Consider the following 13,544-nt stretch of genomic DNA (forward strand, 5'->3'; position numbering starts at 1 on the left):
GGTGCTGCACATCTCGTATCTTCACAGCATAGACAATTGCCTTCAGATGACCCCAAAGATAAAAGTCTAAGGCCTAGTTCACACTTCAGTGTTTGGTCAGTGATTTCCATCAGTGATTTGTGAGCCAAAACCAGAAGTGGAGCCTCCATAGACATTAGGTAGAAGGGAAAGATCTGCTCCTGTTCTATGTTTAGAGCTGCACCTGGTTTTGGCTCACAAATCACTGATGGAAATCACTGACCAAACACTGAAGTGTGAACGAGGCCTAAGGGGGTCAGATCGGGAGACCTTGGGGGCCATTGAACTGGCCACGACGACCAATCCACTTTCCAGGAAACTGTTCCTCTAGGAATGCTCGGACCTGACACCCATAATGTGGTGGTGCACCATCTTGCTGGAAAAACTCAGGGAACGTGCCAGCTTCAGTGCATAAAGAGGGAAACGCATCACCAGTGTGTGAAGAGTGGGAGAAGAGGGTTGCATTGACAATCCAGCATATGCTGTGAAGATACGAGATGTGCAGCACCTGAAACTACGGATACTGGAAGCCTGTGCTAGCATGTCTCCTGCGGTGTGGCTATCAGTGTGTGAAGAGTGGGAGAAGAGGGTTGCATTGACAATCCAACACAATGGGCAGCACATTGAACACATTTTATAAGTGGTCAGAAACTTGTAAATGACTCATGAAAGAATAAAGTTACGTTAAAATTGTGAAATTCCCAATAAGTTTGATGTGTCACATGACCCTCTTCCTATTGAAAAAACAAAAGTTGGATTCAAAATGGCCGACTTCAAAATGGCCGCCATGGTCACCACCCATCTTGAAAAGTTTTCCCCCTCACATATACTAATGTGCCACAAACAGGAAGTTAATATCACCAACCATTCCCATTTTATTAAGGTGTATCCATATAAATGGCCCACCCTGTAGAATACACCAATTTGATACTTGGTACTTGATATAGTGTGCACCACTTTGATACAATGTACACCAATTTGTCACCTGGTATCTGTTACAATGTGAATCGATTTGTCATTTGGCGTCTGATATAACTGTGCACCAATTTCTCATTTGATGTCTGATACAGCATGCACCAATTTGTCACCTTCTGTCTGATCTAGTGTGCACCGATATGTCACTTGGCGTCTGATGTAGCATACACCAATTGTTTTTCTTGTCCTCTGATAAAGCGTGCACCGATTTGTTTCTTGTCCACTGATATAGTGTGCACTGATTTGTCCCTCCGCGTTTGATATAGAGTGCGCCAATTCGTTTTTTGTCCTCTGATCTAGTGTGCACCGATTTCACAGGGACAGCGAACATAAAGGGGTGGGTTATCAAGGATTTTGATGTGGATACACCATCAATATCAGATCACCAGGTCTGACAACCCCCTCGGCACCAGAACTATACAGCTCCGACCATTGCATAGTGGACAAAGTAGGTACCTGCAGCGCTGCTAGCACAGGACAGCAAGGGGTCACAGCAAGTACACTACAAAAATGGCTCAACCTTTGTTATACGACCCTGTGATTTCTATGTACACCCGATTGACAAGCCACAGTATGCTACATAATGCAATGAAAAAACTCTACTCACATGTCTGTTTTAGAAACTACTTCAATCCCCCATGTAATAACAGTTCTGTCGCATCTATACATATGACTCTGTGTTGTGCTATTGCAATATTATTCCAGCTATGAAAGAATTGCTAGCAGTTTACAATGAAGGTCCAGATGGGTGTTCCTGCACTATCCCATTAGTGCCAGACTATGCAGTAACACCCACCATCTGGACCTTCATTGTAAACTGCTATTAATTCTTTCATAAATTCTAGCAGGAATAATAATGGAATAGCACTGGAAACTGCTAGCAATTCATTTATGACTTCTGGCAGGAATATTAGAGGTTCAGCATAACATAGGAATATATGCTCCAGAATTGTTATTGCATGGGTAATGCAAGTAGCTATTAACACAGAAATGTCAGGAGAGGTGACAGGTCGCCTTTAACCTTGAAAGGCATCCTTATAATTCAGAACCTGGCAATAATGTCACAACACTAATTACAAGTGCTGAAAGTTGATGACACAAGTGACATAAATCATCCTCTCAATACTTCTGCAATGAAGTATCACACACAGCGTGACAGATACAGAGTCATTAATGTCACATGGCACCTTGTGAAAGTGCATAATATGTTGTAATCTAAAAAGTTAATCGGCACCTCCTAGCAAGTGAAATAAACAGTCAGGTGCAAATATGCTGCGAATGCTAATGCAAAAAGCCAACAAACAGGCAGCGCACACCTAGGGGGACGAGGGATATGCAAATTGCAATCGTTATGCATTTATTATTTTAAATTGCCTTATCGCTGATCACAGACACTAGCCCTGGGGTGTCTCCTGTGTGAAACAGCAGGCACCTGGCAGCTATGGCGCCCACTTCTCTCCTGAACTGGAGCTATCATTAAAGGGTCATTGTACTGTCACACAATATCATTTCGTTAAATAGAGAATCTGTTCTGTAAGCTCCAAACCTAAACACAAACATAGTGTGAAGTAAGGGAAAGGACGTCACAGCAGTACAGTGCTGGGAGATTCCACAGAAGGGAGACACCCCCTGCTTCTGAGTGAAATGCATCTAGCTGTGCAGATGAAACAGGGAATAATATACAATAAACATCTGTTCCTTCTCAGTTATGATTGTACAAAGAAGCACAGCTAACTTTTTTAGAAAACTCAGGTAAGCTTCAAAGAGATAACATCTGCCGTCCATGTACAGAGTTACAATACATATTTTTTTTTTTTTTAAAGGGGTGGTCTTATCTCGCCATTACTCAGGCGAGAAGAAACTAATAGCCCCAACCACCAGGTGGCTGGGAAACAATGGAATGGTCTGGGGCTGTTTCAGTAATTCCCATTGCAGAGCATGGTTACAGCAGAAAAGGCTATGCTAATTAAAAGTTTGATAAACGGGAGCTACTGAAACAGCGCCAGATCACACTTTTTGCCAGCTGCCTGGTGGTCAGCCATTTTACTCTCATCTCACTTTACTAATAGCAAGATGAGACAACTCCTTTCCTTTTCAAATATGTTACTGATAAAGTAGTGTGGCTTGGACATCATTGCCTGCATGGAGGTAAGGAGCCCACCCAAGGCCTCTCAGGGGACCAAGTGTTCATGCTTGAAATGTTTTTTACCCAAATAAAATTTGCCTTTTTTGGGGCAAAGTCTATTAAGGAAGTTTGATATAGTGACCAGCCAACCTATTGGCATGTTTGGCTTTGTATTGTTCTATACCCCTTATTTTGTTCACATTGTTTTCTCGGGACTGTTGATAGTGCATTACCATTACCAGTGTAATACCCTTCCAGCCTTCCTGGATCGCACAGGCTTACATGGAAGGCAGCCCCGATGCCTAAGGAAGGCATCGGGCTGCCTTCCCTGCCATCGGGTCCCCGTAACAGCAGCGCGGGGACCTGATGGGGAAGGGGAGGGAGCTCCCTTCCTCCACACTCCCAGCGGTCAGTGCTGACCGCGCCATAGTGAGGGTTAATGCGCCGGCATCGGGAACAGCCGGTCCCCTGCAGCTGATCGGGTGGACGCAGCTCCTGCACACGCCCAATCAGCGAGCTGTAGTACTACGGCGCTGGTCGGGAAGTGGTTAATCAGCATGATGATCCCTACCAGCCAGTATGCCTGGTTTCATAGTGTTGATCCCAGTGACAGAGCCTCTCTTAAGGTGTGTCCCTCAGGTGACAAAACTGTGATGCGTCACTGTAATAACTGAAGTGACTGGAGGAACAGAACTGTGGTATGTAGTCCACTATGTGGAAAAATACCAAAGATGGTTTTACCCATGCTACCACAACACCACCATATGCAAGATGCAAGACCTTAAACCAGAAAAAAATGCAAAAAGTGTCAAAATACTGAAGGTGCAAAAATTGGCAACTTTCCCATGTCAGAAAACTGGTGTACAATCTTTAATCAAGCAATATATCAGATCTGAACTGAAAAATGGCTTCTATGTGTGGGTCACTGCAGCTACACTTCCTGTCAATGTGCTCACAGTGTTTTCAGAGGGACACTGGGCCTCACAGTGGCTGGGACCAATAAAGAATTACACAACGCCCATTGACAGGCAGGCTATTACTCAACTATTTATCCCTGTGTTATAACTAAGGGGCCATGATTACAGCCTCAATGTTACAGAAGGGAATCGCCTAATACAAGAGATAATATAATACTTACCAAATGTAACTGCTATACACTTTACCCTAATGCAGCAGACTGTCAGGATGGATAGTACATGACCCGGGTTTATAAAACAGATCTTACAGTAATCTGGGCTTTAAAAGGCAGCTGGCGTGTAGGACTGTCTGGAGGTGATGTCTGGGATTGAGTAGCAGCATAAGCAGGATTTTAATGCAAACATATACAGCTAAAATACTGAAAAAGAAAATGAAACACCACATTGAACAGGAGACATACAGTGCTACCAAGCCAATTTAACAATATATAAAAACCTGCTGTAGTCTGCGAGAGAACTGCAACCTGGGAGATCATAATACTGCCTCCTATGTACAAGAATATAACTACTATAATACTGCCTCCTATGTACAAGAATATAACTACTATAATACTGCCTCCTATGTACAAGAATATAACTACTATAATACTGCTCCTATGTACAAGAATATAACTACTATAATACTGCTCCTATGTACAAGAATATAACTACTATAATACTGCTTCCTATGTACAAGAATATAACTACTATAATACTGCCTTCTATGTACAAGAATATAGCTACTATGATACTGCCTTTTATGTACAAGAATATAACTACTATAATACTGCCTCCTATGTACAAGAATATAACTACTATAATACTGCTCCTATGTACAAGAATATAACTACTATAATACTGCTCCTATGTACAAGAATATAACTACTATAATACTGCTCTCCTATGTACAAGAATATAACTACTATAATACTGCCCCTATGTACAAGAATATAACTACTATAATACTGCTCCTATGTACAGGAATATAACTACTATAATACTGCCTCCTATGTTCAAGTATATAACTACTGTAATACTGCTCCTATGTACAAATATCTAACTATTATAATACTGCTCCTATGTACAAATATATAACTATTATAATACTGCCTCCTTTGCACAATAATATAACTAATATAATACTGCCTCCTATGTACAAGAATATAACTACTATAATACTGCTCCTATGTACAAGAATATAGCTACTATAATACTGCTCCTATGTACAATAATATAACTACTATAATACTGCTCCTATGGACAAGAATATAACTACTATAATACTGCCTCCTATGTACAAGAATATAACTACTATAATACTGCTCCTATGTACAAGAATATAACTACTATAATACTGCCCCTATGTACAAGAATATAACTACTATAATACTGCCTCCCATGTACAAGAATATAACTACTATAATACTGCTCCTATATACAAGAATATAACTACTATAATACTGCTCCTACGTACAAGAATATAACTACTATAATACTGCTCCTACGTACAAGAATATAACTACTATACTACTATAATACTGCTCCTATGTACAAGAATATAACTGCTAAAATACTGCCTCCTATGTACAAGAATATAACTACTATAATACTGCTCCTTTGTACAATAATATAACTACTATAAAACTGCTCCTATGTACACAAGAATATAACTACTATAATACTGCCTCCTATGTACAAATATATAACTACTATAATACTGCCTCCTATTGCACAATAATATAACTAATATAATACTGCCTCCTATGTACAAGAATATAACTACTATAATACTGCTCCTATGTACAAGAATATAGCTACTATAATACTGCTCCTATGTACAATAATATAACTACTATAATACTGCTCCTATGGACAAGAATATAACTACTATAATACTGCCTCCTATGTACAAGAATATAACTACTATAATACTGCTCCTATGTACAAGAATATAACTACTATAATACTGCCCCTATGTACAAGAATATAACTACTATAATACTGCCTCCATGTACAAGAATATAACTACTATAATACTGCTCCTATATACAAGAATATAACTACTATAATACTGCTCCTATGTACAAGAATATAACTACTATAATACTGCTCCTATGTACAAGAATATAACTACTATAATACTGCTCCTACGTACAAGAATATAACTACTATAATACTGCTCCTATGTACAAGAATATAACTACTATAATACTGCCTCCTATGTACAAGAATATAACTGCTATAATACTGCCTCCTATGTACAAGAATATAACTACTATAATACTGCTCCTATGTACAATAATATAACTACTATAATACTGCTCCTATGTACAAGAATATAACTACTATAATACTGCCTCCTATGTACAAGAATATAACTACTATAATACTGCTCCTATGTACAAGAATATAACTACTATAATACTGCCTCCTATGTACAAGAATATAACTACTATAATACTGCTCCTATGTACAAGAATATAACTACTATAATACTGCCTCCTATGTACAAGAATATAACTACTATAATACTGACTCCTATGTACAGGAATATAACGACTATAATACAGACTCCTATGTACAGGAATATAACTACTATAATACTGCTCCTATGTACAGGAATATAACTACTATAATACTGACTCCTATGTACAGGAATATAACTACTATAATACTGCTCCTATGTACAGGAATATAACTACTATAATACTGCTTCTATGTACAGGAATATAACTACTATAATACTGCTCCTATGTACAAGAATATAACTACTATAATACTGCTCCTATGTACAAGAATATAACTACTATAATACTGCCTCCTATGTACAAGAATATAACTACTATAATACTGCTCCTATGTACAAGAATATAACTACTATAATACTGCCTCCTATGTACAAGAATATAACTACTATAATACTGACTCCTATGTACAGGAATATAACTACTATAATACTGACTCCTATGTACAGGAATATAACTACTATAATACTGCTCCTATGTACAGGAATATAACTACTATAATACTGCTTCTATGTACAGGAATATAACTACTATAATACTGCTCCTATGTACAAGAATATAACTACTATAATACTGCTCCTATGTACAAGATAATAACTACTATAATACTGCCTCCTATGTACAAGAATATAACTACTATAATACTGCTCCTATGTACAAGAATATAACTACTATAATACTGCTCCTATGTACAAGAATATAACTACTATAATACTACTACCCACTATGGTTAAGAACATGAAGTAGCAGCGGTATGAGAATACTGTAAGCTGATTTGATGAGTACAGAGACGTGTGCTCCCCTTTCTCTACAGTACGGGAATGGATGAGTGCTGTATTTTTGGCAACTGAAAAACTGCTAGCATTCCAATCGGCTGTGTAACGCCATTCTTGGTGAGCATCAGATCACAAATGATTGGCCAAGCTGAGGTCAGCTGGGCATACTGTACTACACAAACAGTGATCCCAGCTTAGAATATTTTCCAAACTCGGAGCACCCCCAGCCCCACCCTCGACCGAATGGAGGCAGCTCTGGGAGACTCCATGTGGCGTCCAATCTGCGGCAGCACTGTCTCCAGTACAAGTAGCGTAGACACAATGTTATTGGAAACGTAATGTTCAGGACTTCTCCGACCCTCCGGCGCAGAACGTAGACTCGCCTATTCCATTCACACAGTATCCAGCTTGTGCGATCATGGGTAGGCGGGCAGCTGGGTCGATATAAACAACTGGCAGATATAGTAATGGCCCAGAGAGTAGAAGAGGGGACGAGCTGTGCCACCTCCTTATACTTGCTTGTCCTCAAACGCCCGTCTGGACAGAAGCCCAGAGCTTGTTAATGTAAAACTGACAGTCTGCACGTAGCTGTCTGCAGACCCACAAATACATAGCAAGTGATCAACCAGAACATAACAACTTGTACACTGCTGCGCACAGACTCTGAACCAAAGCAGCTTAACCCTACAAATGCCAATGCCCCCCCCCCCCATATTCATTTGATGCTAAGAGCATGTCTGTATCTAGTGAAGACAAGCGCTTGATGGCAATCCCACAGGAACCACGAGGCAGTAATGGATGTTAATTAATTAATGGACGGACGTCATTTAATGCTGAAGCACGCCATGCTGTCAGGTTACATTTCGTCGGGTATAAATTTAAATCTCTACTTAAAGTGAAAGTCCAATTGCAGCTGATATCAGCATAGATGGTGAATGAACCATTCCCGAGTTACATATTAAAAAGACATACTATAAAACTGGCCCTTAACTTCCGTCAAGTTTACCTATGTACAAGAATATAACTATAATACTGCTCCTATGTACAAGAATATAACTGCTATAATACTGCTCCTATGTACAAGAATATACCTACTATAATACTGCTCCTATGTACAAGAATATAACTACTATAATACTGCCTCCTATATACAAGAATATAACTACTATAATATATTCTTGTACACAGGAGCAGTATTATAGCAGTTATATTCTTGTACACAGGAGCAGTAACTACTATAATACTGCTCCTGTGTACAAGAATATAACTGCTATAATACTGCCTCCAGTGTATAAGAATATAACTGCTATAATACTGCCTCCTGTGTACAAGAATATAACTGCTATAATACTGCCTCCTGTGTATAAGAATATAACTGCTATAATACTGCCTCCTGTGTACAATAATATAACTGCTATAATACTGCTCCTGTGTACAATAATATAACTGCTATAATACTGCTCCTGTGTACAAGAATATAACTACTATTATACTGCTCCTGTGTACAAGAATATAACTACTATAATACTGTTCCTGTGTACAAGAATATAACTACTATAATACTGCTCCTATGTACAAGAATATAACTACTATTTATTTGTATTGGTGATGGAGACTCTTCTGTGTAAGATTAGGGCGGACCCAGATATAAAGGGCCTCCAGGTGGGCGCCGGCACCCATGTTACTGCAGCATTTGCGGACGACCTTTTGGTTATAACATCTAACCCTAGAGAGGCCTTACCTCAGTTATTGAATATATTTGAGGACTTTGGGTTTGTATGTAATTTTAAAATTAATTATGGGAAGTCTATGGCACTCAACATTTCATGCTCCCAAGCTGTGATTAATACGCTTAAACGCGATACCCCATTTGTATGGGCATCCAGGGACATTACGTTCCTAGGGACACGTATATCGGCTAATATCCAGGAGTTGGCCTCACTCAATTACACGCCACTGCTTCAGTCAGTCCGTACCCACCTCCAGACTCTGAAACTACCTTTCGTATCTTGGGTTGGTAGGACAAATTACCTTAAAACCTTTATCCTCCCCAAATTCCTATATCTGCTACAGACCCTCCCTATTTGGTTACCAAACTCATATTTCGCAGAAGTCCGCCGGGTGTTCACACGCTTTCTTTGGAATGGCAAATCTCCTCGTATTGCCTATTCAGTCCTCACTAGGGATAAGAAGCTCGGAGGCTTTGGGATGCCAGATGTTAAAGTTTATTATACTGCTGTACAACTTTGTAGATGCATTGCTGCTATGTCTCGTCAATCTAGCTCCCTTTGCTCTCGCCTGGAGTCTGCACTGCTCACTAACCAAGATCAGCTCACTCTGTGGGGTGTCCGAGCCTTTTTGGCTAACCATTGTGCATCCTCCCTGGTCTGGAAGGGTATGCTGGTAGAGTGGTCTAAAATGGTCCAATCTCAAACATTTAACTTTCCTAACCCAGGTATGCCACTTAAACTGCTACAAAACTACCTCCATCCATCCATCTTAAGCCCCTCCGGTATCTGGTCTAGGCTCGCTGGCAAGTTTCTGCGGGATGTCCTCTTACCGGATGGCAGCTTGAATTTGGATTCGTTGCTGGACCTCCCCGAGGTCAAGACTGCGCCATTTTTCCACCTGGCTGATTTTAAGAGAGATATTATTACAGGGGGTGTTAGGTCCCTTCCTGTTAACAACTCTTTATCTTGGCTTGAGAAGAAGGTCATGGCCACTAAACCCGCCATTAGGCCGCTATCTCAGATGTATAAAGAAATACTCTCCTCACTCCCCCCGGAGCTCCGTTTTCTGACCTCCTGGGAGAGGGAGCTTTCTTTGAGCCTTACGGAGCCGGAAAGAGCCTTTATTCTGGCACATTCGCACGGCTTTAACCACTGCGTGAGGATTCAGGAGAATTCCTTCAAACTCCTCAGTAGATGGTATAAGACGCCTGAATTCTTACATAAGTTGAACCCGGAAGTTCCAGAAGCTTGTTGGAGGTGCGGCTTGGAAATTGGTTCCCTGTCACATATTTGGTGGTCATGTCGAAAAATCCAGACATTTTGGAAATCAATTGAGCCATTGATTAACCAAATTTGCAATTCTAGGATAGTTCTGGATGCTAAACTTATTTTATTATGGTGCCCCAATACAACCCTTACCCCTGCCAAAGATAACCTCCCGACCATGATGCTTACAGCAGCTAAGCTGCTTATTCCTTTTCTATGGAAAAATGACTCTCCCCCGACTACCCTAATGTGGACAGACAAGGTAGACCAGATCTACCGTTTTGAGGAGCTGGCACACTGGGAAACTAACTCACGTTCCCGCTTCCTAAAACTGTGGTCTCCATGGAAAACATATAGAAACTTTGCTTAGCAGAGCAGAATCTCACACTTCCCTGTTCTCCCCGTTCTTTCCCCTCTTGTGTGTTCCCCACCTATGTCTCCCACCCCTTGGCTAAATTTTATTTTATGTTTGATAAACGTGATTGTATATGATGTCTATGCATGATGTAAATGTCGGACTCATATTGTGATTCCTTGTCATTGTGATGTAGTCATGTATGGGCGTTTAGCCTCTGCTTTTTCTTTCAATAAAAAGAAATATGGTTAAGAATATAACTACTATAATACTGCCTCTTATGTATAAGAATATAACTACTATAATACTGTTCCTATGTACAAGAATATAACTACTATAATACTGCTCCTGTGTACAAGAATATAACTACTATAATACTGCCTCCTGTGTACAAGAATATAACTACTATAATACTGCTCCTATGTACAAGAATATAACTACTATAATACTGCTCCTACGTACAATAATATAACTATTATAATACTGCTCCTATGTACAGGAATATAACTACTATAATACTGCTCTATGTACAAGAATATAACTACTATAATACTGTTCCTATGTACAAGAATATAACTACTATAATACTGCTCCTGTGTACAAGAATATATCTACTATAATACTGCCTCCTATGTACAAGAATATAACTACTATAATACTGCTCCTGTGTACAAGAATATAACTATTATAATACTGCCTCCTGTGTACAAGAATATAACTACTATAATACTGCTCCTATGTACAAGAATATAACTACTATAATACTGCTCCTACGTACAATAATATAACTATTATAATACTGCTCCTATGTACAGGAATATAACTACTATAATACTGCTCTATGTACAAGAATATAACTACTATAATACTGCCTCCTATGTACAAGAATATAACTACTATAATACTGCTCCTATGTACAAGAATATAACTACTATAATACTGCTCCTATGTACAAGAATATAACTACTATAATACTGCCTCCTATGTACAAGAATATAACTACTATAATATTGCTCCTATGTACAAGAATATAACTACTATAATACTGCTCCTGTGTACAAGAATATAACTACTATAATACTGCCTCCTGTGTACAAGAATATAACTACTATAATACTGCTCCTATGTACAAGAATATAACTACTATAATACTGCTCCTACGTACAATAATATAACTATTATAATACTGCTCCTATGTACAAGAATATAACTACTATAATACTGCTCTATGTACAAGAATATAACTACTATAATACTGCTCCTATGTACAAGAATATAACTACTATAATACTGCTCCTATGTACAAGAATATAACTACTATAATACTGCTCCTATGTACAAGAATATAACTACTATAATACTGCTCCTATGTACAAGAATATAACTACTATAATACTGCCTCCTATGTACAAGAATATAACTACTATAATACTGCCTCCTATGTACAAGAATATAATTACTATATACCGCCTCCTGTGTATAAGAATATACTATACCTAGTATAATACTGCAGGTATGGAGCGTTTTACTATACAGTCGTGGCCAAAAGTTTTGAGATAATACATACAGTTGCAAGAAAAAGTATGTGAACCCTTTGGAATGATATGTATTTTTGCACAAATTGTTCATAAAATGTGATCTGATCTTCATCTAAGTCACAATAGACAATCACAGTCTGCTTAAACTAATAACACACAAAGAATTGAATGTCACCATGTTTTTATTGAACACATCATGTAAACATTCACAGTGCAGGTGGAAAAAGTATGTGAACCCTTGGATTTAATAACTGGTTAAACCTCCTTTGGCAGCAATAACTTCAACCAAACGTTTCCTGTAGTTGCAGATCAGACGTGCACAATGGTCAGGAGTAATTCTTGACCATTACTCTTTACAGGACTGTTTCAGTTCAGCAATATTCTTGGGATGTCTGGTGTGAATCGCTTTCTTGAGGTCATGCCACAGCATCTCAATCGGGTTGAGGTCAGGACTGACTGGGCCACTCCAGAAGGCGTATTTTCTTCTGTTTAAGCCATTCTGTTGTTGATTTACTTCTATGCTTTGGGTCGTTGTCCTGTTGCAACACCCATCTTCTGTTGAGCTTCAGCTGGTGGACAGATGGCCTTAAGTTCTCCTGCAAAATGTCTTGATAAACTTGGGAATTCATTTTTCCTTCGATGATAGCAATCCGTCCAGGCCCTGACGCAGCAAAGCAGCCCCAAACCATGATGCCCCCACCACCATACCTCACAGTGGGGATGAGGTTTTGATGTTGGTGTGCTGTGCCTCTTTTTCTACACACATAGTGTTGTGTGTTTATTCCAAACAATTCAACTTTGGTTTCATCTGTCCACAGAATATTTTGCCAGTACTGCTGTGGAACATCCAGGTGCTCTTGTGCAAACTGTAAATGTGCAGCAATGTTTTTTTGGACAGCAGTGGCTTCCTCTGTGGTATCCTCCCATGAAATCCATTCTTGTTTAGTGTTTTACCATATGCCAGAGACTTCTGTAAGTCTTTAGCTGACACTCTAGGATTCCTCTTCACCTCATTGAGCAGTCTGCGCTGTGCTCTTGCAGTCATCTTTACAGGACGGCCACTCCTAGGGAGAGTAGCAGCAGCGCTGAACTTTCTCCATTTATAGACCATTTGTCTTACCGTGGACCGATGAACAGCAAGGCTTTTGAAAATACTTTTATAACCCTTTCCAGCATTATGCAAGTCAACAATTCTTAATCATAGGTCTTCTGAGAGGTCTTTTGTGCGAGGCATCATTCAAATCAGGCAATGCTTCTTGTGAAAAGCAAACCCAGAACTG

This window comes from Bufo gargarizans, chromosome 2 (genome assembly GCF_014858855.1).
Source record: "Bufo gargarizans isolate SCDJY-AF-19 chromosome 2, ASM1485885v1, whole genome shotgun sequence".
Lineage (NCBI taxonomy): Eukaryota > Metazoa > Chordata > Amphibia > Anura > Bufonidae > Bufo > Bufo gargarizans.